Source organism: Cupressus sempervirens, chromosome 4 (genome assembly GCF_028749045.1).
Source record: "Cupressus sempervirens isolate cs-2001-9-10 chromosome 4, ASM2874904v1, whole genome shotgun sequence".
NCBI lineage: Eukaryota > Viridiplantae > Streptophyta > Pinopsida > Cupressales > Cupressaceae > Cupressus > Cupressus sempervirens.
In genome coordinates, this window is record NC_143121.1 from 482,245,011 (window position 1) to 482,272,515 (window position 27,505).

Consider the following 27,505-nt stretch of genomic DNA (forward strand, 5'->3'; position numbering starts at 1 on the left):
GTACTCAAGACCCCCCAAAAATTGCATACATGATGTATATAAAAAGAATGACCCCCCCATAGGAAGAAAATAGGGAGACATGATATTTCCCCATAATGAAGAATCTCCAATGTAGATGAAAAATACTTGCAAGAAAAATATAATTCAATGCCTACAAGAAACATGTCTCTCCTTAGGAAGAGATACATACATAAAAAGATGAAGAAGCAACTCCATAAAAGTGAGGAAGGAGGAAGAATTTCTCCATGTATGCATCTCTAAAGACTTAATAAGTGTCTCCAAGCTCAAAGGTTCTGTCACACCATCAAGCTAACCTATGAGATGTGAAAAACTAAGAGAACATGAAGAGTTGAGAAATCCAACCTCCAAAGAAGGTGAAGAAGTATCTATTAGGATTAAACCACATATAAAAATAACAATTACATGCAAATCTAAACAATAAAAAATAATAATAGATCACATAGAAAAAAACACAAGACACCAAGATTTAACATGGTTCACCCAATCCCTGGGCTATGTCCACCAAATAGCAAGTCCGATATTATTATGATCCAGTGATTACAACCTGATTACAATCCGTAATCCCTTATAGCTCAACACTGCCAAAAGAACCAATTTTTGCATCACCACAATGAAACAATCCCTAACCCTAAGCCCTTTTATACAATTATTTTTACCACTTTAGGGTTATAATTAATAATTACATGTCAGCCCAAAGTCTTGATAAAATAGGGCCCAATTTTTTTCAAAGAATTTATGAAGTATGTACAATACTTACCTAATTAGTCACCACAAACTAACAATCTCCCCACTTGGGGACTCATTAGACTCCACATTAGGAAATAGTATCTCAAAGAGAAACCCCCTCAAATGTATTAACCAAATATACATTATGAGACTCATTTGAAAGAGCATCCAAGAATTCATCCCACACTGCAAGATCTAAAGAATAAAGATCATCTTGCTAAATAGTATAACTCATGTCTAAAGAAGTAGGAGGTGGAGGATTAGAAAGTTCAACACTTGTCTCAAGAACAAAATGATTCAAGTGTCCAATGTTCTCCTCACATGAATTATTTACCCTTGATAAAGGGTTAGATACATCATAAATATCATTATCATTATCAACAAAATGTGCAAAATAATACAAGCGTGATGTATGATCAACAAATCCCATAGCTATGACATCTCTAGTCTCCATGTCCCTAATATAGACATAATCAAAAGTGAACTCAACAATTTTACCTTGTGCCCCTTGAGTAATTTGGTATATGGAAAAGATATTAGTGGTCAAGGATGGTACATAGAGAACATCATTAAATCTACCCTATCCCATAGGAATATTACCTTTCCCAAAAATCTTCATGTATGTATTATTACCCATCAATATATGTGGAGAATTACAAGGCTCAATAGAAGAAAAAATATCCATAGAAGATGCCATATGATGTGATGCACCTGAATCAAAAAGCCATTTACCTTGCTCAGGATGTGTGGAAGTAATGAGTGCTTGTCCTTTGCCTCTAGATGATGATGTAGATGTAGCAAATTCTTGATATTGAGAAGGAGAAGACATTGATGAGAGCAACTAGACATTTTTCTTTTGAAGAGTGTGAGTAAGCTCATCAATCTTCTTATGGAAACATTTATGCTCATCATGTCCTAACTTTTTGCAATAAGCACATTTATCTCTCTTTCTTCTAGATGATTCTTCTCTTGAAGAGGACTTGGATTCAATATTATTTTTTGAAGGAGATTCATCACCTTTTTCATTTTTCTTAGAATCCTTGTGTTGTTTGTTTTCCTTTCCTTTGGGAGCCTTTGGAGAGGAGTCATTTGCAACCAATGCTTGATGCTTTGAAGGCTTTAGTTGACCCATGTGTGCTAACTCTGCGTGTTCCCTTGTGAGATGAGCTGCAAATTCATTAAGAAAAGGCATTTTGTATGCACTACCAAGAGCATACATAGTAGCATAGAATGTGGAAACAAAGATTGAATATTATGACCTAGCTTGGAAAGAATATATAATATCAATTGCTCATCATCTTTAGTAAAGCCACAATTAGAAAGATCCAATCTAATGGAATTGAACTTCGATAGAAAGTCTTGAATATTGTAAAAATCACATGGACTTAGACCTATAAGCTAATTCTCCAATTTGAACTTTCTTATTCTATCAGGTTCACCAAAAATTCCTTTCAATGTAGTCTAGGCATCATGAGGATGTGTGCAGGATGCCATATGATATAGAAAATAATTGGAGATGGTAGATCTATGAGAGGCATGTTCTTTATCCCTTCTATCAAACCATTTCCTTCTTTCTGCATCACCTGTAGCTAGTTCTAGACCCTATCTAAGAATCATTCTAAGCAATCCAATACTCATCAACTGATTATAAACTACTTGTTTCCATTCATGATAGTTATATGGAGTGAGTAATGAAACTTTTGAAAAATCCATAATGAATAAAAGAATAATTGAAATCATCCAATAACTCCTTAGAATTATTGATTCAATTATGAAAATTGCAATCCAAGTATTCACCAAGTGCAAATATAGCCAAAAAAGACCTATTTTTGAAAGTGATATGCACACTCAAAATCACTAAAATATGATTACAAATCTAGAAAGTAGAGGAAAAATTATGCACTTAAAAAAAAATTGCACTTGAAAATGTTACTAGATGTGCCCAAATAGAGCCTTGAAAGTTGCAAAAAATGGGATTTGTGATTTTTAGAAAAAATTTGAGATAGAGATCCAAAATCACTTGCACCATTGTGTAAATTGTGAAATTCTACCCCAAAACAAAAAAAATTTGCTTGGAAAAAGGAGTTTGTATTAGGGTGATATTGCTATTTGAAAATTGCCTCTGAAATTATTATTTTTGAATCACTGCCACTGCACCTCCAAAAATCAAATGGCTCTAGATTTGGCCTCAGCTATTTGATTTGGATGAAAAAAAAATCAATTTAGGGGTTTTTGGACCTCCTCTACATGATGCGAACCTCTAATTTGCACTAGCAAGTTCCAATTTTCACCCACAATAGAAGGTCATAAACTAGGACTCCCAAAATCTCCTCCAAATTGTGATGTCCAAATTGCCAATGTTGCACCAACAAGTCAAGCCAAGATTACACTTCTTGAGAAGAGGCCTTCACACCTTGAGACCTTTAATACCATGTTAGAGTTTTAGGTGACTCTACAACACCCCTAGGATCAAATGAAAGACTAATAAAACTTCCACAAGAGATTGGGAAGACAATTGCATGAAGATGCAAGAATGCTATTATTGATAATGGACTTTATTAGCATCTAATGGATTTATTTGAAATGTACATAATAGGCCTCCTTATATAGGAGAGGTGATAAGAGACAGTGGTAATGAGAAGATAAGCTATCAACCACACAAGTTGGAATCACATGTCCACCAAAGGTGGATCATCCTCCATTATGAGATGAAGTATCTATGATGATGAGGATGATAATGTGATTAGTACACTAAAGGTGGAATGAAATAACAACTATGACCAGCTAGAGTGAAATTCTCCTACACCATGTGTTTAATTGAGGCACAAACTCCTAAGTGTCTTAGTCACAAACTAATATACAATGCATTATCCTAAGTAAGCTTAAGTAAGTGTAATTAGTGAATATTTAATTACACCAACAAATTTTGATTGGCCATATGACACACTTTTTGACAAGTGGATGGCAGATTTTGCACAAGCAAAGCAGTTAGAACTTGGTGAAAGTGATGATGATGAAATGGGACAAGATGAGTTACAAGCAATTGATGCCTCGGTAAAAGCAGAAGAAGACATAGGTAAACAGCCAACTACAATCACAAGCACAATTACCCAAAATGATGACTTGACAATAGGACAATCAAGTGTGACTATCAATTTGTCAATATAAGATGACATGGATGGAGAACCTTGAGTTCAACTTAGTTTTCAAATATTAGAATAGGGTACATCTTAAGAAAGTCCAATGACCACATGTTCTGAGGAATGACAATTATGAAAAAGTGAATCATAAACTCCTTAGTAACAAAGAAGTGCATCAGAAGTGGTCCCCACAAAAGGAATGTTCATGAGACAAATCATTTTTTTACACCCATTTTTCTCTTTTATGACAACAAATTTTGTAAATATCTTTCTGTCTTAAGGACAATTGTCAATTTACTCTCTAGGCCTGAAGCTTGTTACATCTCATACTATATAAATGAGATTCAAAGGCTAGAGAGGGGCCCCAAACATTTGTGCAATTTTATTTTTTGCTAGTTTTATTTTAGTCTAGTTTCCTTGATGCAAATTTTATGATGTATTTTCTCCGCAAGTTTGAAAATACACTAACATTGTAAGATCATGTTGTCCTGTCTTGAGTTGTTTTGAGTATTATTCCAATGTTATACAATTTTCAAAGAGAATTAATACAAGGATGAACTGTCACCATATCTATTTTCTCTGAATCTTGTCTCCATTTTTATTTACTAGTTATTTTTAGATTGTATGGGTAACGCTTGTTCAATTTAATGCAACTAGGATAGGTTGCATGTCAATTCACTATTATTTTTGATTCGATGAATTGAGTAAATACTTTAGTGATATGATAGGATTTCTAGTTAGTAAGAAGGATATACATAATAATTAATTTGAGGGATAATTGACAATAATATTGATTATAATGCAATCAATTAGGTCAAGAGGTTAGGTAGACTCTAAATTCCAATGGATGAGGCACTGATCAATTATTTTAGACTACATATGAAGAGATCATGTATAAGAATCAAGTAAAATATTAAAATCAAAATCAATTTTAATTTAAATGTATGAAGAGTATCATGACTAGTTAATACTTGTTTGCATTTAATATTTGTACTTTAGTTAGTTAGTATTACCCAGAATTACATGTAAATTTGAGAAGAATTATGACAAAACCTCTACTATAGGGGATGAATATTGTAATAGAATATCAATAGATGAATGAAGTGTGAAGATAATTTTTGGATCATTTTATCCCTCAGGTGAACTTACCTTGGTTTTGTAGAGCCTAAAGAGTAAAAAATCCTAGTGATTTTGTTGAAGTTGGGTCCAAATTTGAGAATCCCTTAGTTGAACATAGGAAATAGCTAACCCTTAGACTAAGTTTTTCTTCATCATCTTAGTATAAATTATTTTGTTTCTTGGTAGTGTAAAAACACCAACACAACATTTTCAAACATACATGTGCTAAGATTAGGATCTATGTAAAATAGATTACCGCTTGTTTGTTCTTTAGTACCAATCAAATTTCCATTATCATTGTAGATATTTACTTTTCTATTCAAAATTCTAGCTTGTGACCTGTATTACTCAACTATGAAACACTCAATAGATTAAACTTTAGTCCTTGAACCCAATATGCATCTTCATATCTGATTTTATCATTTATCATCAATGAACCTCTACCTTTAATAGGACATGTAGCAACATTTCCAATTTTAACAGTTCTTCTATCATATTCTTCAAGCTTATCAAACTTATTAATATCACCAATCATGTTATGTGAACATATACTATCAACAATCTATGTATCACTCTTAATAACATAAGAATGAGATCTTTTCCATCCTCATAACTTTCCTCATCTAGATCTTCTTTAATGATATCATATACCACTTCTAATCCTTCATTCTCATCACCAGTGTCTGACTCAATGTGTTCCAACTCAACAATGTGGTATGACTTCTTTCCTTTGTCCTTTTAGTCCTTGTAATTCTTTTATTTGTGTTCCTTCTTTTCATTTTCTTTACTCCTATTCTTTTTAGGACATATAGAAACAATATGACCAAATCCATTGCATTTAAAACATATTAGAGACAATTTAAGTTTATCTCTTAGTAGCCTCCTTGCAAGAAGTGCTTCAATACCATCCATATATTCCTCCAAATATGAATCACTCTCATCCATGCTACTTTTTTTCTTTGAACTTCTAATGGTTAGTGATGACTTGATAGAATTCTCAATCTTAGGTACACTATTATCAAAGTTATTTAATTGAAATATAGTCAAATGATCAACTAAACCATCAAGAGTGAGATCATCACCAAACATAGCTCATAATTATTGAATAGTAGAAATTTTTATAGCATTAATTCAAAAATATTTTGAGAAATTTACTTACAACATATTCATTATTGATGACTCCTCCAACAACTTTGATATCACTTACAACTTCTTTGATTCAATTAACATATTAAACAATGTTTTCTCCTTCATTCATCCTCATGTCATCATATTTTCCTCTTTTACTTTCTTCTTTGGCTCTCAATACATTTTGATCTCCACCATGCACAAGTATCATCTTTTCCCACATTTATTTAGTAGTAGTAGAATTTTGGACATCATTAAACTCAACATCATTTAGCGCAAAAAAAATCTCAATTGTCAGACTATTGTATTCTTTCTTCTACTTCATCTCCTCTACTATCATAGGAGGATTTGGAGTTGTATACTAGATATCTAGATAGTATAGTGCATTATCTCCAATCCAAGATAGATGCAACCTTATCCTTCCTTTCTATGAAGATAAGTTCTCCTTATTCAACTTTTCTTCCTCTCTCTTATATATTTTTAGAGCTTTAGCTTATGTCCCTTTAATTTTTTTCCTTCAACCATTTAGATTTGATACCAATTGTTAGATAACTAGGGGGGTAGGAGGGGTGAATAAGTTATAACCAGTTATCCTATAGGCCTTAATAATACTTTTCACTAACTTAAACTTCTTAAACTTTTAGATCATTAACTTGGTAACTAGATTCGACATAATAAATCAAACTAATATTTTTTTTGCATCAAACAATCAATTTAATAAAGCTTACTATATCGAGTATAAGAGTAAACATACAACTTATACCAAGTTGCAATATTAAATAGTTAACATGAAATGAACATGCAATATAATAAGCATTCACATATTTTGACACAAGTATTTGATGTGGAAACCTTATAAAGAGAAAAATCACTTGGGAACTAGCAACTCAAGTATTTTCACTCTTTTGAAGTGATCTCTATTAGGATCCAACCATGTTAAAGGTTACATACAAATTGTTAATGTGAACTTATTAAAGGATTTACATCAAAGATCATCTAGAACTTATTAGTCCTTGACATCTCTAAAGACTAGCCTACTCTAAAGGACTTACAAAAACTCAAGTAAAATTTACCATATAGGATTTCAAATGGTTGTTAGGTCCACTCAGTTAAGAGAATTTTTTATTACAATGGTAGGAATATAAAAATTAAATCATCTATTAAGTTTTAGTACTACATTTCTCATTCAGATCTTAGCTTCTCTCAATCTCTTTCTTGTGATCCCTTTCTAGTCGACTCACACACTTTACACATCAACTTAGCACTTACTTTTCTTGATCTTCATAATATTCTTCTTCTTGATTCACCTTCTTCTCCAACTTCAATCAACAACATAAACATTAATAATCATATTGTTTATCCCTTAAATAGAAAACTTCTATCGTTCCTCTAGAATCTTCTAGGTTCTGCTTAATCATTATCATTAGATCTTCATCTTAGCACTTACTTTTCTTGATCTTCATAATATTATTCTTCATGGTTCACCTTGTTCTCCAACTTCAATCAACAACATAAACAATAATAATCTTTTTAATCCATTAATTTATTTATTTTTGTTGTTCCTCTAGAATCTTCTAGGTTTTGCCACTTAATCATAATCATTAGATCTTCATTAGATTCAGATTCATTGAATATAGATGCAAAAAAATTAAAATTTCCACCTTGAGCTTTATGTTCCATTTCAAATTGATAATTCTCCTTCATTAGATCTTCTTTGAAATTATCCATTCGTTGATATCATAACTATGTCCTTATCCTTGAAACTTCTAGAACAATCTTAATTTTCATCAAATGCCAACCTTAATGAAAACTGTAGTAGCTCAGTTAATATTGTGTTCTTCATTAACCAATCAAATTTTCTTGCTTATACACAATCTTCCATAAATTAATCGAATCATGTTAACTAATCAAACAAAAATTATACTATCATATTCTACTTATTCAAGTGCCTATTGAATACCATACACTTATAAAAACTTACATCATCATTCATCAACCAAATCTTCTTCATTAATCAAATGATATGACACTCTACTAAATTAACATAATGTCTAACCAATTAAGACTTTACATCAATGACAACATAATAATTGATATGACTCTTTCACACACATTTAAAACATTATCATTTGGGGCTAACACAAATTTGACCCCTTACCCTTCTTATATACAAGATCACTGACTGCAAGTTAGCTTATCCAATCAACAATCTAGAAGTAAAAGGAAACTTATTATAAACATATAGGTTTATATCCAAATTTTAATACATCCCTAATATGAATAGATCTTGTCTTGTGAGCATACAATAGGGTCAATAAAATGTATTAAAATATAGGAAAATGTATCAACATCCCTCATAAGTTGTGAACCTTGATCATAAGAAAAATCTTGCCAACCTAGTCATTACAATAACAAAGTCAAAATAAGACCAGACCAATCTTAAAATATCTTTTTCTGGAAACATTAGATCATGATGCAAACCTAGACATAGGAAGTCTATGATATCTATACCAAGCCATGTAAGGATCACATAAGGAAGCAATCCAATTTAAACAATGAAAAGCTAAAGCCATTGAAACTATCATAGGGACAAGTAGGGAAGCTTGAAACATGTGGAATCAACTCAGCTTCAAGCCTTCCAATATCCCCTAATTAGAGTCACACATAGAAGCTTTATACATAATTCAAATAATCAACATAGAACACAAGTCAAGATGCAACATTTTATTAGGTGCAATTATTTAACTTTGCATACAAAACAACAACATGCCCAGTTGCGAGACCTTCCAGGTTATGACCTTATACTGAATTAAGAATTATAACTTGGAGTCCAATCTCACATATTCTATCTTCCATCCTCTAAGAATTATACTTTCCTACATCTAACCAAGATTCTTTTATACCTAGCTAATCCACAAGTCATCTAGTCAAGCATTTAATTATAATTTAGGTCTAGTCTTGGAAAAATAAACCAAAACCCAAGAAAAAGACAACATTAAATCATGCATACATAGAGATGAGTTCATATGTGTTTTAGGAGTCATATCCCAACTCCAAAATATTCCATGTAAGTATAGGAAATCACACTAATCAAAACAACATGCCTTGTTGGATGAAAATAATAGGAAAATTAGGAGTGCAAATAGTGACATTAAACTTGAGAACTATGAAATATTAGAACTTGTGAACTTAGGAAAGGGATCTAGGATAGATCTTTGACATGATATCAACTACATACCAAGAGAAACCAAAATCAACAATGACTAATTTGCGAAGGACATATTGTTATAGAAACATGAAATATTTTTTTATTAATGCAAGATTTCTTAAGACCCTAGATGCTCTTGCATCAGACACTTGGGGTAAGAAGATAAATAATATCCACATCAGGAATCAATAGTATTCTAATGTAAATTATATATATCTAGTTCAGCTTGTGATATCCATGAACTATCTTCAATTGGTTTTTCTTTCCACATAACAAGGTATTCCATGTAATCATTTCATCTGGTGCTTCCACTTATTTAGGTATTCAAAATCTTCTCAATGCCTTCCTCTTTCTTCTTTGGATAATCTGAGTTATTAGTCAACTCACTTTTAGGTTCATGATACTTAAAGATATTAGAAATTTTGAATATGGGTTAAATATCCATATCTTCAAGAAAATATACTTCAAAAAAAATTCCACTATCAAACTTTCTCAGAATCTTACAAGGTCCAACCTTCCTCATTTTCAATTTGCTGTAGGTTCAAATGGAAATCTATTCTTTTTCAAATGAACCATGACCATCACCTACATTAAAATATTTATATCTCCTCCTTTGATTAACTCACTATTTATATTCCTAAGTACTATTTTGCAAAGTGTCACTTACATCATCATGCAAATATTTCATGAAACTTACAAAATCTTCAACATCAACACTACTCTTTTCTTCCTTAATTATTCAAGTTCCTCAATTTTTTAGTTCCTCTAGGTTATAGTCCATTTATAATCTCAAAAGGTGTCTTCTTAGTACTTTTGTTCACATGGTTGTATGAAAATTTATCTTATATCAAGACCAAGTCCCAATTTGTAGACTTACTTCTAATCAAACATCTCAACAAATTATCCAAAAATCTATTCACAACTTCAATTTATCCATTAGTCTCAAGGTGAAATGTAGAATAAAATTAAGTTTTGTATCCAACTTCTTCCATAGTGTCTTCCAAGAGTATCCAATGAGCTTAGTATCTCTATTTGAAATAATTGTCTTCAAAAATCCATGCAACCTCACTATCTCTTTTAAAAATAGCTTTGCTATATGTATTGCATCATATATTTTCTTGCATGGTATGAAATGTATCATCCTAGAAAATATGTCTACAAACACCAATATAGAATCAAAACTGCTCCAAGTTTTTAGCAATTCAAGTACAAAATCCATGCTTATGTCCTCCCAAGGTCTGCTAGGAATAGACAAAGGTGAATACAAACCCAAATTCTAACTAGTTCCTTTTTCTACTTGACAAACTCCACAAATTCTCATAATTTTTTTTTATACAAATGTGAATAATAGTATCTTTCAGCAATCAACTTTAGTGTCTTATCAATCCCAAAATGTCTATAAAGTCCACCACTATGTTTCTCTTTAATGATGTTACTTCTCAAAGATCTTATATGTATCCAAAGTTGAATTCCTTTAAACAAAATCTCATCCTAAATAAAATAATCAATTCACTTATCTTGTTTAGTTGTCAAATGGTACTTATAAGCTTTCCAAGGGTCTTCAAAATCAAGATTAGTTTCATACAAAGTCTTCAAATCATAAAAAACAAGCACTTCAATGTTCATTTCTGTTAGCAAACTCCTCCCTCTACTCAAAGAATCAACAACTTTTTTTGTTTGTCCACTTCTATGTTTCAACATAAAGGTGAAAATTTGAAAATATTCTACCCATTTCGCATTTCTTTGATTCAGTTTGTTTAGACCTCTAATTTACTGCAAGGCCTTATGATCTATATAAAAGACAAATTCCTTAGGCATCAAATAGTATCTCCATTTCTTCAAAGCTTGAAAAATAACACATAATTATTGATCATAAACCAAGTATTTATTTCTAACATCATTCAATTTATCACTAAAGAAAGCTACATGTCTTCCTTCTTGACTCAAACCAGATCCATTTGTATTCCCACTAGTATCATAGTCTACTTGAAAAATCCTAGTGAAATAAGGAAAAACAAGGGTAGATAACTTTGCAACCTTTTGTTTTAATCTTTCAAAACTCTTATTTTCTCCTTGTGCCCATTTGAAATCCTTTTGATCTCCTCTCATAGTCTCTATCATTGCATTACATATTAAACTATTTTTTTTGTAAAATGTCTTCAAGCCATGAAATGATCTAACTTACCCAAAAGTCATAGGTGTAGGCTATTCCTGTATAGATTTTAGCTTTTTAGGATCCATATTCAAACCTTTAGTTGAAATAAAATAAACCATGATATACTAGCTCCTCTTTCATGAAAGAACATTTCTTCAAGTTAATTAATAACTTTTCCTTCTTCAACCTCTATAACACTTGTTTGATATTCTCAAGATGTTCCTCTTTAGTCTTACTCAAAATCAATATGTCATAAAGCTATATAATAATAAATTTCCCCAAAAATCTCTTCAAGATGCCATTCATCAATCTCATGAAAGTACTAGGTGCATAAGTTAAACCAAAAGGCATAACCAAACATTCAAACAGGCCTTCATTAGTCTTCAAAATAGTTTTCTATTCATCTCCTTCTATGATTATGATATGATGATATCCAATTTTTAAATAAATTTTGGTAAAATATCTAGCTCCACTCAAATAATCCATAATGTCATCAATCCCAGGAAAATGAAATCTATACTTTACTATGATTTTGTTTATTGCTCTAAAATTAGTGCACATTCTCCATTCTCCATTCTTCTTAGGTACCAATATAACATGTGCTACACAAGGACTCAAAATTTCTCTTATCAACCCTCTCTCAAGAAAATCTTTCACTTGTCTATTCAATTCAACATTATCTACAAGGGTTAGTCTATGTGGTGTTTTGTTTGGTAGGCTAGCTCTAGGAATCAAATCCATAAAGTGACTAATAATTCTCATAGGATTCAATCCCTTTGGTACATCCTTAGTAACAACATCTTGATATTCATCTAAAAAATCTCTTATCTCAAGTGCATGTCCAATTTCATCTTCTTCTTTTTCAATATTCCTTGGAATCAAGGAAATGCTTATGTTTTGTTGCTTTATATCTTTAGCAAATTGAATTCTATTTACAAAAAAACCTTTTACCATAGTATAATGTATATCATCAAGTTCCTCAATCAAAGGTAACAAAATTTTCCTCTTTCCATTTTCCCAAATAATATACTAATTCAATCAACCATCATCCAATGCTTTTCTATCATACTACCAAGGTATTCCCAATAAAATGTGACAACAATCCATAGGTATAATATCACACAAGACTTCATCATAGTAATTCCCAATTTTAAATTTCACAAGGCATTGTTCACTTACTAGTAATTTATGTTCATCTTTAATCCAAGAAACATGATAAGGGTTCGAATGTCTCAACCTCTAAAACTTCAGCTTGTTTACTAGTTACCCATAAGAAAATTGTCTGAACTGCCATTGTCAATGATCACTTTATAATATTTACCACCAATTTTATATATGTTTTAAAAATACTTCTCCTCAAAATAAGTCCTTAATTTGAGTTTTCATTCCACATGACCCTTCTTATCATTAGATTGTCACCATTCTTAGGTCCATTAGCCATTTCAACAACTTCTTCACAAGAAAAAACATTTCTTCTACTTCCTCCAACCTTTTTACAAGAATTAGTATTTTCAAAAGCTCCATGTCCTTTACCACATTTATAACAGGTAGCCTTAAACCAAGACTGTTTATCCCTTTTACCATTATTACTATTCCTAGAGTAACTAGTATAGCTACCTCTAGTGAACCACCTCTCTTTCTAGCATTTTCATCTTTCCAATCAAAATTTCCTTTCTCTTGTACTTTAGATCTACTACTTTCTCCAAAGGTTTTGCCTTTGTTTCTTTGAAAATTTCCACCTCATCATCTCTGTCTCTGATCATATTTCTTTGCCAATCTTTCTCCAGCTTTCAGAACATATTAGTATGCTTCTTCTACACTATCCATCTTCACATAAATGATCTCATCTTGAATTGTGTTCAGCAAGACATTCAAATATCTAGTCACTTTCTCAACTTCATCTTCCACATGTCTAGATTCGATATCCAATCTATAGAATTCCTTACTATATTCCTTCACACTCATGTCCTTTTTTCTTAAATTTTGAATTTGCCTCAACAAATTCACCTAGTAATAAATAGGGAGAAACTTCTTCATCTTTCCAGTCATCTTTTCCCATGTCTTGATCTTTTCTTTTCCCCTTTTCCATCTTTTACTTTGAAAATGATCACATCACATTGAATCATGAACCTTCAAATTTGTATTACTATCTTAACCTTCTTATTATTAGGAGTACCTTCATACTCAAAGTCTTTATCCATCTTAGGTATCTAATCTAAGAAAATGTTTGTCTTGAGTCTTCCATCATAGCAAGAAATTGTTAGAAATGTATGACGAGTAACTGAGAGGGGAGGGGTGAATTAGTTACCAAAAAAAAATCTAGGTCCCTTGGATGTCAACATAAAATTTTACTTAACAATCCAAATTCTTTCTTGCTTGGTTAGACCTAGGTATTTACTGTAAGTCGGTCAAAAAGTAGTTTTGACATATTAATAAGTATTAACCTTTAGTAACTTAGTTGCAAAACCATAAACCATAAAGAAAATAACATGAACACATGAGACACCAAGATTTAATGTGGAAACCCAATTTAGGAAAAATTGCTTGTGTAACTAGTTACAAATCTTCACTCTTCTGAACTAAGCCATTAGGAGCCAACCTCGTTAAAGGTTACTAAATACACAGTTAAATGTGACCTTGTCAGAGGATCTGAATCATCCTATTAGGAGTGGCCTTATTAAAGGTTGTTAGACACTTCAATCAAGAAATGCTACCTTGTTAGAGGATTTACAAAATGACTGTTAAGTCAACTCTGTTAAGAGATTTCTTCACTACTACAATTGTTAGAGAGTAAAAATGATTGACCTAATTGTTGAAGCATCTAACTTTGTAGATTTAGATCACTATTCTAGCTTGACCTTTGGATTCTTCCTAATCAAATGTTTCCTTGTAGCTTAAATTTCAAACTTTCTTCTCTATCTTGTCTTCACTCACATATCCATCTCTTTCATACTTCTCTTCATATCCCTTCTATCTTCACAACTTGACCTTTCTTATATATCATAAGATAGGAAAAGTTTGTTTGTAAACCCTTTCAAAATATCAATAAACATTAATTTAGTCAACTTTTATTAACCAAATAAATAACAAGAGTAATATTTTGTTAGTTGGCTAACACTAGACTAAACACATGGTTAATATTGAACTTCCTTCGATGATTGACCAACTTGGTTGACACTAACTTCTTTGTAGACTGAAAAAACTCAATTGATACTAACTACTTTGCAAACTAAACAAACTTAGTTGATACTGACTTTTTCTTGACTGATACTAGAATCTCCTTTGGTTCCCGACTGAGCTCAGCTTATACTAACTATGCTTGATTAAAGCTTGAAATTTGTGTAACATCAACAACAATATGAAATTGAATAATTGATTCCAACAAAATCCGTCTTTATCATTGATGGCAACACAACATGTCAACATAAACTGATGAAAGTATTAGCACTTATAATATCCTTAGTTTAATTCTAATTTATCATCCTTAGCTCCCTTTGAGATTCTACTTGGATTTGTCTCTACTACTTTTTTGTAATTTTCTACCTCTTAGGTAAAGACTCCAATAATAAAAATTTCTCTCAATCATATCACTTTTCCATATTGGCACTAAAATCTCCCTCTTTGACATCAATTTCCAAAGGATACAAACATCTAAAATTATAGTGTACCTTGTGTACTAATTCATATGCAATATGCTCTATATTAAACTGCATCACATTGATTGATCTTCAATGGAACTTTGTTGATGCCTCACTAACTTTTTCTTTATTAAGAATTAGAGGGGAATAACCTTGAGTTTACCTCTTAGATACATGAATGCATCCTTAGGTAAAGCTTTTGTGAATACATCTACTATTTTCTTCTTGGTGTTCACATATTCCAATCTCACCTCTTTTTCTAGAATTTATTCCTTTAGGAAATCATATTTGATTGCAATGTGCTTGGTCTTGGAGTGCATCATTGGATTTTTGGATATATTGATTGTACTTGTGCTATCACAATAGATAACCAATGGTTCCTTGATTTATTCCTTTATTCCTAACATCAACTATTTGATCTACATTATGTTAGAACAATTTATTGCTACAACAACATACACTTCTTTTGTTGTGGATTGAGAAATATAATTCTACTTCTTACTTGTCTAAGACATTATCCTCTTTCCAAGTAATAATTCTCCTCCATAGTACTTTTTCTATCATCAATTCTTCCTTCCTAATGTGCATCAATGAAGGCTCTTAATTCAAGATTTTCTCATTTCTTGTACCATAACCCATAATCTTTAGTTCCTTTTAGATAAGATATGAATCCTACTCTTTTCTTCTTCCTTGTGTGAATCAGGTTATCAAAGTTAGCATGACACATTATTTTATGCCATAGCCAACTTTCTTCAACATGAGATAATAAACAAGAGATTTCATTAAGATCTAGATAAAACAAATTATCTTTTGGCTGCTTTCTAGTTCCAACTAGTTTTCCTTTTCCATCTAGTAGTTTGGCTTTCCCATTCATGAATTCAATTTTGTATCCTATATTTTTTAGTTGAGCTACATTGAGTAGCTAATGCCTTAATCCTTCATCCCAATAAGAATTCTCACATTTGACTTCATCACTCAATGCACTTATTCCTTTTCGTTTTACATAACATGGTTCGTTGTTCCCAAATCTAACACTTCCACCATCATAGTGTTCTAAATGTTCAAATTTTGTTTCATCACCAGTGATGTGATGATAAAAACCACTATTTATGAGCCATGTATCATTTTTTCTAACATGAGAGATAAGTTCCATATAAACTACTTCATCTTCATCATCATCACTATCAGAATATTTTACAATGTAACATGATTTCTTACCCTTGTCTCTGAAGTCCTTGTAGCTTTTGAAGTCTTTCTTGCCTTTGAATTTTTTGAACTTCTTTTCTTCCTTATCTTCCTTGTTTGGACACTTTGCTGCAATGTGGTCAACTTCCTCACATGAGAAACAAATCAATGGAATTTTTCCTCTAAATTTTCCTTTTCACTTTGCTACCCTTTTTTCTAGGAGAGATTCAATAACTTCAAGGTCCTCATATGAATCCTCTTCATCTTCACTATCAACTTGTTTTCCTTTTGAGTTCCCTCATTTTCTAGCATGGGTTTGTTTAGTTTTGAATGTAGATTCAAGAATGTTAGAAGAAGGAGCATGGTTATCAAATTTGTCCAACTCAAAAGTAGTCAATGTTCACACAAGAGTACCTAGGGTTAGATCATGTGTTATATTACATCTCATCTCTTGAATATTGGAAACTCCAATTGCATAAATATGAAGAAGGGTTCTTAGTACCTTGTTGATTACTATTTCATCATCAATTGTACCTCGTCAAGAAGTAATTGTACTAGCACCTTCTTTGACCCTTTCACATAAGACTTTCTCCAATTTTTCCCACATGTCAAATGTAGTAGGAAAATCCTTGATTCATTGAATTTAGAATTGTCCAAAGAGGATGCAATATCAATCATCATAATGTTGTTCTCCTTTGCTTCTTTTATTTTCTCCATAGACATAGGCTTGGGTGGTGCCACACATTTTTTCTCTAGGTATAATACACCATCAATACTTATGCTTGATATATGAAGCTTCATCAATTCCTGCCATGCTGAAAAGTTTTCTCTAAAACATTTTCTCTATTAAGTTTAGGACTCTCCCTTTTGTAAGACATCTTGACTTTTAGCTTAGGTCCTTAAAACCTTTTTCTTGCAAGCACCAATGATCTAATACCAATTTTTGGAGATGTAAGAGGAGTAACTAAGAGGGGAGGGGTGAATTAGTTACCACAAAAATAAATCCAAGTCCCTTATATGTCAACACAAATGTTTACTTAACAATCCAAATTCTTGCTCTGCTTAATTAGAACTAGATATCTACTATAACTCAATTAACAAATTGATTCTAATATATTAATGTGTATTAAAATTTACTAACTTATTTTTAGAACCATAAACCATAAATAAAATAACATGAACACATGAGACACCAAGATTTAACATGGAAACCCAATTTGGGAAAAACCACCAATGCAATTATTTACAATTTTTCACTCTTCTAAAGTGAGCCTTATTAGGAGCTAAACCTATTAAAGGTTACAAAATATATGATTAAGTGTGACCTTGTTAGAGGATTTGAATCACCCTATTACGAGTAGCCTTATTAGAGGTCTTTAAACACTTCAATCAAGAGATTACTACATTTGGGCCCAAATTACAATGATAGGCTATTAGAATTGAGATAAACACCCATCCCCCAATCGATATCAAGAGGAATTGGCTCCCATCAGATGGACATTAAAAATTTTCTATTTTAATTTAGAACAAAAAGGGAAACTTTCAAAATTGTGACAGACACAACTATCATAAACTGGGCTAAGTCATTGACAAAGATTTCATTTTCATTATCCTAATTGCAATGGAAAGATGTTGAAGACACTATTGCAATTGTGACATGTTTGTGGATGAAATCCTATAAGTGTTGACATTACAATCATGTTTGTTATTAGTGATATACACCTATTCAAATTGTAAGTATCTACTGTGCACATTGTACAGTTAATAGTGTTAACCAAGCATTTCAGTATCTACCAAGTTCTACAATTGTTACTGAGTCTAAGGGATAGTATTTAGTTTGCACCGAGCAATTACTACCAAGGTGTTGATTAGTAGTATAAATAATGTATCTTAGTGTATGCCAAGTTTATCAGTGCAAATCAATTTGTGCAATGCTTACCAAGTTTGCAGTTACTATGATGTGAGTCTAGTGTTAACCAAGCTATTTAGTGTTAACCAAGTGACTTGGTTTATAACGAGCTCATAGTGATAGCATTGACTAGGCTATGCAGTGTGAATCAAGTGATTCAATTTATATATTGAGTTTCATAGTATTCACCAAGTCACTAGTGTAGATAAAGTTTAAGACTACTTGGAAGTGATCAGTATGGATTAAGCTTCTACATCTATTGAGTGCATGATGATGTCGAGCATTGATAGTGGATGCCAAGTATCAGAATGTCACCAAGCCAATCTTTAGAACTAAAGTTCTTATAGCTGGGCTGACCTTGTGGTTTTTGTGTAAACTTGTATTGTGGCTAACTTTGTAATTTGTAAATTAGATTGGTATATATGTAACATGTATCACATCCAATATGATGGTAAGAAGTATTGTAATAAGTAGAAATGAGTAGAAGAGTGAATTAAAAAGGCTAAAATAGTATAAGGAGTAGTAAAGATTTATCTATCATAACAAGGTGATTACTATACTCAAAGGAATCTTATTCAACAAACCAAGTTGTAGATCAGAGATCAGCAACTATTTCATCCTAATAGCTAGATCAATCAAATTCTTTCACAAGGTAGACTTAACAGTCTTATGTAAATCTCTTTATTGAGTGCATACTTCATTGTAGGTTTTTAAATCCTTTTACAAGGTGGATCTAGCAGTCCTTATTGCTCCTAACCGTGCAGATCATTAGAAGTGATCGTTGTAAGCCTTAACAAGCCAACTTTATACTGCAACACTAAAGCTTGTGGGTATCATCCCCACCCCAATCTTACTTTGTATTTGGAAGGTTTATGGGTTACCAAATTATGTGTCAAAGTGTTATGATTTCTTTAATGTTTTTAGTTTCTCATGCTTGCAATTAGATCAAAATATACATAAAGGATTAATTGCTGATTAAGGATTAAGTTTTATATGTTATTGATTCACCCATTGCCTCTTAGTAACTTAGCCTGTCATAATATTTCCAAAAATTGGTATAAGAGCTTTGTGGTTCTTAGGAAATAAGTTTAACAACTTGAGCAAAGACCAAAGGCTATGGAGGTATTCAGACTTGGCAAGGCTACTGATAATGAGAAGCTAGATTTGGAATTGGCTATTGGACAACTCAAGAAAGCAAAAGAGTAACTCTCTCAATCCCTAAAAAGAAGAAAATATCTTACAATCTAGATGAATGACTAACTCTACATTGAAGAAAGAATTGAAGACATCCATTCAAGCAATTTAGATGAAGCTGATGAAGCAATCAAGGAACTATTTGAAAAGAATAGTACTCTTTAAGAAGAACTAAGAAAACTAAGAAGAGAGAAATAAATTTATTTAGTAAGATTATGTGAAGTCATGGAATAGAAAAATAAGATAAAAGAAGAGATAGAAGGAAAGAACAATGAAATTCAACACCTATCACTTCAGTAGACAAACTTTGTTGATCAACTATTCAATGAAAATAAAGAAATCATGAATGTAAGATCAGAGAATGAAATATTGTAGAATGATCTAAACACTGAAAAGAAAACCAATGAGAGGATGATGAAATCTCAAGAAGACATGAATCAATTGAATGAACAAAACCATTACAGACAAAAGGGAAAAGCATGAATTGGATATATAGAAGAAGGTGAATCATCCTAACAAGGAGATCAAAAGAATCAAAGACCTACTTGTAGTCACTATGGTAAGATAAGCCATACATCAAACAAATATTGGAGCAATGGGAAAGACGAATTCAATGGAAAGTGCTACAATTGCAATCAACATGGTCATAGGGAAAATGAATGTATAGAGAAACCTAAGTTTGAAGGCAAATATCATAAATGTAAGAAGCATGGGCACAAATCCTTTGAATGAAAAACTAAGATATTGAACCCAACAGAACAGATTGTGAAAGCTATATTTGGTTGGGACTATAACACTTGGTGTAGATGTCATTACTATGGAGAATTTGGACACATATGAATGAATTGTGTAAAAAATCACGAGGACAAGAGAAACTACCAGAAGATTTTTTATTTGTACAAAACTTAGTCATCTTGCCAATAACTGTATGAATACTACAAGAATTAAAGATGAAGAGAAGGCAAAAGCTGATAACATTCGAAAGAAGATGAGATAGCAATAGATTCCAAATTTTTTTGAGAATACAAGCTCGAGCAATGATGATAATGTCACTCAAGAATTGGATGACTCCACCTTTTCCACTTGATCTCTCATAGAAGAACTAGACCTAGGAATCTGAAGAAGATATCTCACACTAGTTCTAGTCAGCAAAATGAAAAATCCAAATCACCATTCAAGATGCAAAGGGATCACTGAGTAAAAGATGCTAGTCTTTACCTAGCATGGTTAGGTTGCATACCTTACCGAGTGAGGTTGGGTTGTAGATCCTACCAAGAAAGGTCAAAAGTAACTAAGTTCTATGTGGTTACTAAGTCATGGAAGACTCTACTAAGAATTCAATGCAAGTAAAGTGTATGATAGTTTTTCATTTGAGTGAAAAATCATGGTAGACATTTATGGTGAAATTTGATAAAAAAAAGGGCAATATCGAAGTCATTTCTCACTATGAATTTTTGAGAGTTATCTATGTAAGGCAACCTTTAGAGCATTGAAGCAATCTGAGTGAATTGTTATTGAAGAATTTCATATTCTCTCAAACCCTACTAAGTGAAGATGGCATCCATTAGTAGCAAATGAAAGAAAGGTTTAGACATATTAGTTTGAGGCATGGAGTAGAAGGCACTTGATTTTAAGCTGAGTCTTGCTATTGTTGAAACCCTAGATCTGAGTGGAGCGCAGTCACAAATTCCACCAAAGGTATTGTTAATCAATGATATTTATTCACATGGGTAAAAACACTAATTTAAAAATTTTGTTTTAAAAATTGAGTAAAATTTTAATTTATTTTTGAATTTTTAAAAAAGTATATTTTTTATTTTTTTAAAAAATACTAAAAATATAGAGTTTTTTTCCTGTCAAACAAATAAATGAAAATATTCATATTTTGGTTTGATTTTGGAATATGTTAGAGTTAACATGTATACCTAGTGCAAAAAAAAAGAAAAATTGAAATTTGGCTAATATTTTTGAAGTTATAACTGATCAAAGTCAAAGTTATTAGAAATTGACAATTTTTTTCTCCCGTCAAACTTTTTCCATCAAATCTACATATTTTAAAAAAAAAATTACATATTCTTGAAGAAGACTCTCTCCTCTAGTGCAACATTATAAAATAATAATTTTTTAACATGATTTACTATTTTTTTCTCATTTTTGAATAGACATCTTCCTGAATCTTAAGATACCTACTTTTAATATTTTCAAATTATAACATATTATTCATAATCAAAATTAAAAAAAAATTATATGATCATAATTGTGACTCTGAGAACTACAAAAGTATATTTTTAATTTTTTAAAAAACTTCAATTTAGTAGGTCAAATTGGCCTTCAAAGTGAGATGTTTACAGAAGTTCTAATTTTTGATTGTTTGGCTACCACATAGGATGCCACACAGTCTATTTTGGCTGGAACCCTTTCGGCCGTAATTGTTTCAACTGGAACTATTCTGGTCGAAACCCCTATCGACAGATTAAACCGCCAGCGGTTAATGTCACTATTTGATATAAAATAAAATTGTTTTTTCTTTAAAAAAAAAAAATTAAATATACAGAACAATGAAAATTGGAAGAGGATTTTCAAAAGACAATTAATTTTGAAGCAATTTTCAACAATTATTTTGCGTATTTAATCAATATTGCAAAGGATCAAATATTTTGAAGGTTCTTTTTTTCTCATCTACTTATTTTTATTTTTAGTGAAATCTAAATTTATTTATTTTTATTTCTGTAGATTGAAATATTCAATGGGTAGTAAAAGGAAAAGATCAAGGAAATATGATAGAAAAAGAGATGACAAAATGAAAGGCCATACAAAACATAATCAAAACCAACCTACTGAAATTCCTGAACAGGATGAGATTCATGAAGAAAATGAAAGTAATGAAGAGGAAGAAATTGGCAGTTCTATTGATAGAGACAAATTAGAAAGCATAAAATTTTTGATGGATTTGGATGAAGAACTACTTTTAAACCAAATTTTATCTAAAGATATGATAAATGATAACACTATCAGAAAGCATTGTCAGAACATGTGGGATGAATATTTTAAGGATAAAAGTATATTTGGACAGGCACAATTATTTGTCAAGTTATTTAGGAGAAAAGATATGAGACCTGTTTTGGAGTTGTTGGGTGTTGATAATAGGAAAATCCATGCGCATAATATTAATAAAACAATAGTTGAAAACTTGCAAAATGCTTATAACAAAATTGACAACACAACTCGAGGAGGTGATTTGAGTAATGCATGCATAGCATTGATGACTACTATATCTAGTAGAAAATTGACACATAGAAAATAGGTATGTGCAATTTGTGATGTACTACATATATCTAGAAGAACTGTGCAAAGATACATCAAGAGGAGAAATATGCTAGATGATAACATTGAGAATAACTAGGTGAATATTTGTAGAGTTCTTTGAAAAGACAGGACTTTTGAAGATGTAAAAAAATAAGTTATTGAATTTTGGACCACACATTCTCATGTTTCTTCCAACAGGTGTGATACTATACAAATTAAAGATCAAGAAACAAGGGCCAAAATTGAACATCCAAAACATTTCATAGATATGACTCAAAGTGAATTATTTCAAGCATTCAAACAAGAATTTTCAAATGTCAAAATATGTTGGAGAATGTTTGAGAGTTTATGTCCTTCCTTTGTACGCATAAATAAGATGCATGAAACTTGTTGTTGTAGAAATCATGTTGAATTTAGTCTACACTTGCAATCATTTAAAAAAGTTATGGCAGTACTTGATCCTAATTTGGTCATCCCTAGCAGTACAACACAATTTGTGAGGTCCATATTATGTGATAAATTAGAAGATTCAGATGAATTCAAAGTGCAATGCATCAAAAATCAGTGTGAAGATTGTGGAGATCTACACAAATTTTTTGAAATTATGCAAGTTGAGAATATTAATGAATCCACACCAGTTTCATGGATGAGATATGAATATGAGACATACCAAAATAATAGAGGAGATGAATCCAAAAAAAATGTATTGAAGGAGAGTGAATTGCATTATAATGAGTTCATGAACAAGTTCTGTCCATTGATATATCCACATATCCAACATTGTCATGGTGCACGATGGCAAGCTAAACAGTTTCGTGATTCCAAAAATTGTTTTCCACCTGGTTGTATACTTTTAGTTGTAGATTTTTCTAAGAATTATACATTTGCACCTGATACAGAGCTTGAAGGCCAATTTTATCATTACGAACAAGTTGCAATATTTGTGCAAGTGACATATAGACATGCAAAATTTGAGGTCGATCAAATAGAAAAATTGGATGAAAATGAACGCATCATCATCAAAGAGGTTCATTTCTATATTAGTGATGATAGAGTTCATGATAGGAGTTATGTGGCTCATTGTTTTGCAATGTTCTCTGAAGATCTCAGAAATCATGGAATAAATGTTTCAAAGCACTGGATTTGGTCTGATGGATGTGCAGGTTAGTATACATGAAATAGTTACACATTTATTTAACTTTATTTTAACTTATATTTATTTGGACATGTCTATTTCTATTTGATATATGTACATGGATAATTGTAGATACTTATCATGTCTCATGTTCATAGGACAATTCAAATCTACAAAAGTATTTAACTAGTTAGCAATGCAACATGCTAGAACAATTATTAGGTTTTAATGAAAGTTCTTTGAAAGTGGACACGAAAAAGGGGAGCATGATGGAGTAGGAGCATGTATAAAATGTGCACTTCGACAACATGAACTTGCAGGTAAATATATGCATTTTTTAAATGTGCATGTTTAATACTCTAGTAGCATATATTTTAAATTTTATATATACATGCATATTGTATGTACATACAGGGAATAAGATAGAGAGTGCAAATCAAATTATTGAATGATGCAAAGTTCATTTTGCTACTCGAGATACTGAATACAATAAGCATTACTTTTGGGAGGTGAAAGGTGAACTAAGTTATATTTAATTTTAATGTATTTTTCAAATCAAGTTGAGTTTTTAATTAAATATTTATTTTGAAATATGATAATTATTTTTTTGTATTTTTAATAGATACAAATCAATCTAATCCTTACAATTGTCAAATGATTCATGGTATTAGAAGTTTACATCAAGTGATGACTACAGGAAACCATAAACCTCCAGTAATTAAAGTAAGATAGAAAACATGTTTTTGTGATGACTGTATTAAGGAAAATCTAGTGAGTGCATGTGAAAATATTGGGAATGGATATGTTTCACATTGGGATTTGAAGGAGATAGTTAGAAAGCCTCCTTTTGAAGATGCTGACATTGACATTGACATTCATGATCCTGTATATTCAGTTGATTATGAGCGCATTTTTAATTTAGTTATGGCAGGTTTTTGTGCATATATACATATATATAAATTAATATACATGTATATTTGTTTTAAAATTAATTTATATTTATCTATATTTTTATATACATGCAGGAGAATTTTTGCAGTTCAAGCCTTACTAGATAATGTGGAAAATGTGGACTATTATCTTTTAAGATGCACAAAAGCAAAACACAAGTTGCTAGAAGGAACTATAGATGCTAATCAATAGTCATATCCGATTGGATCAGTTGTTATTGAAGGAACATATTATCAATAAACAAGGGTAATTGATAGTGGTATTGAATTTGATTGAATACAAGCTTGGAGAAAAGGTTTTACACTACAACAACCATGTTATAGCAACCAAATTACAATTTGAAGCAATACAAAGAAAAGGACATCGTGGAAATCAAAAGTGGAAATTACCTATTGAAGAACATGAAAAACTTCTAGAGATAATAAAAAGTAGAGAGGATCCTAACAATACATTGTTTTTTGGAGCTCTAGTTTACCTATGTACTTATTGTGGAGCTCTAGTTGAGCTATGCTTGTATAGCTCTTATACTTTCATATTTAATATTGACAGGATATTTGTTTTATAAATTTTTGTACATTGGATCATTTATCTTGGATATGAAAAATAGACATGTATTGTTATTTTTATTTAAATTTGACATGGATATCTCATTTAAAAGACCACCTCTTAGGACCTCCCCTTAATACAATCTATTACGACCTCCCCTTAAGACCACCTATTAGAACATCCCCTTAGTACCACCTTTTACCTGACCTCTCCTTAAGACAACCCCTTTTGTATTTGTATGTATTTATATGTACATTGAGTTATAATTCTTTACAATAACTGAGGGAGGGGGGGGGGGGGGGGGGGGGTTGAATCAGTTATTCAAGGTCCAAATGCCATAATAAAACTTTTTCCTTTTCTCTACAAATCCTTATGGTGCATAACTGAACTTGTCATGCATGCAATTTAAATATTGAAACAACTAAGAAAAGTAAACATGCATCACACCATAACACTAAGAATTTGATAACCTAGAAACCCTCTAGGAATAAGAAGGTAAAACTGAGGTGGGGATGATACCCACAAAATAACTGTGCAATTGATTTAAACCACTTCTGATGGTTTTCCCTGTGAAAAGCCTGCCCTGTTAAAAGCTACAACATATTGTTAAATGTGACCTTGTTAGAGGATTTCACCAAACTATTAGGAATGGGCCTATTTAAAGGACTTTGGAACATTCACTTGGAATGTCACCCTGTTAAAGGATTTTCAATACGGCTATTAAACCAACCTAAGTCCATAGGATTTACCTTTACTGTTACAATTGCTAGAAAGTAACAACAATGGCTTTGATCTGATACAACTTACAAAATAACTTGTAGATTACAGATCACACTTCGGTTCAATCCTTTTCTTGGCTTTTAATCACTTCAGTTCTGTTAGCTTGTCTTCCTCTCAAGCCTTGTTTCCTTGAGTCTTCTTTACTCATCATACCAATGCAATCATATCTGTGGTCATCCAGTGAAACAAAGTATTCTTTTGCTCTCTTTTTCCTTAGCACTTTTCTTTAGCAGCTCATGCTTCCATACTTTCTCACCACCACTCTACTGCTTCGTGACCTTATGACTTCTTAAATAGAAATCTAAAATATCTTTCCCACTCAATTCTCCCTTTCCAATTTTAGGGTTTGAATGGATTAGGTAGGATACAATGTATCTACCCCATATTTCTTCTTCATCTAGAAACCTTGTCTAGCATCCAGTTGTATTCGCTAAAAATCTTTTTTTACATGGTGTTCTGTGCCACCAACTCATCACTCTTATCTTCTATCTGGTTTACAAACTTCTAGGTAACAACCTTGTCAGCTCAGATCTAGTGAATCTTCGATTTCAAAATAATGCAGCAACTCAGCATTATTGGTTTACTGATACCCAACTTGTTCTATGTTACTCGGCACTTGTTTCTTGCTCGACATCTATATCTTTACTCGAGACCTATTTCTTGCTCAACACTTGATGTTTACTCGACACTTGATATTTACTCAGCACTTGATATTTACTCGGCACTTGATATTTACTCGGCACACTCTAAAAGTGAACTTGCTCAGCTTCAACTAAGAATCTGTTCGGCACTAACTAGCTTGCTCGACATTCTCTTATGAACTTAGTTAGGCTGTCACAAATAACATAGCTAAACCCTTACATCTTTGATATGTTTTAATGTGTCTATTATATGTGTCTTAGAATATGTAAACAATAAATTATTTCATCAATGGCTTAGCTGATCCTTGTAATTCATTACAACATCATAACTTCAACCTTTCTCTAGGTACTCTAGTTACATCTTATTGATTGCCACCTCCTTGTCAATCAACCGATTGATAGTATTTGGATCACTAAAACAATTGTCATTCCTGCAAGTAGCAAGTTTGACATCAATGACAAAACAATGATTGAAAACATTCTTCTTCAATCATTTCCAACACATTGTTTATGTTTTCTTACATATGATTGTTAATGTTGTTATGTATTTATGTACATATAATCTTTATATGATCTTATATGATACATTCTTTATGTTTGTACTATAATCATTATGTTTTTGCATGTATTAAATTTTGCTAATTAAATATTGGAAGATGCATTCTTTTGGTCATACTCTTTATATGTTCTTACATGTATATGTTATATGAACTATGTTACATA

The 27,505-nt window shown here is 31.5% G+C and overlaps 1 pseudogene; it reads left to right on the forward strand.

Annotated features, from left to right (window-relative positions):
* The first annotated feature begins 3,708 nt into the window (after positions 1-3,708).
* Positions 3,709-27,505, forward strand: part of LOC149562066 (cytochrome c biogenesis protein CCS1, chloroplastic-like) — a 43,471-nt pseudogene continuing 19,674 nt past the window's right edge.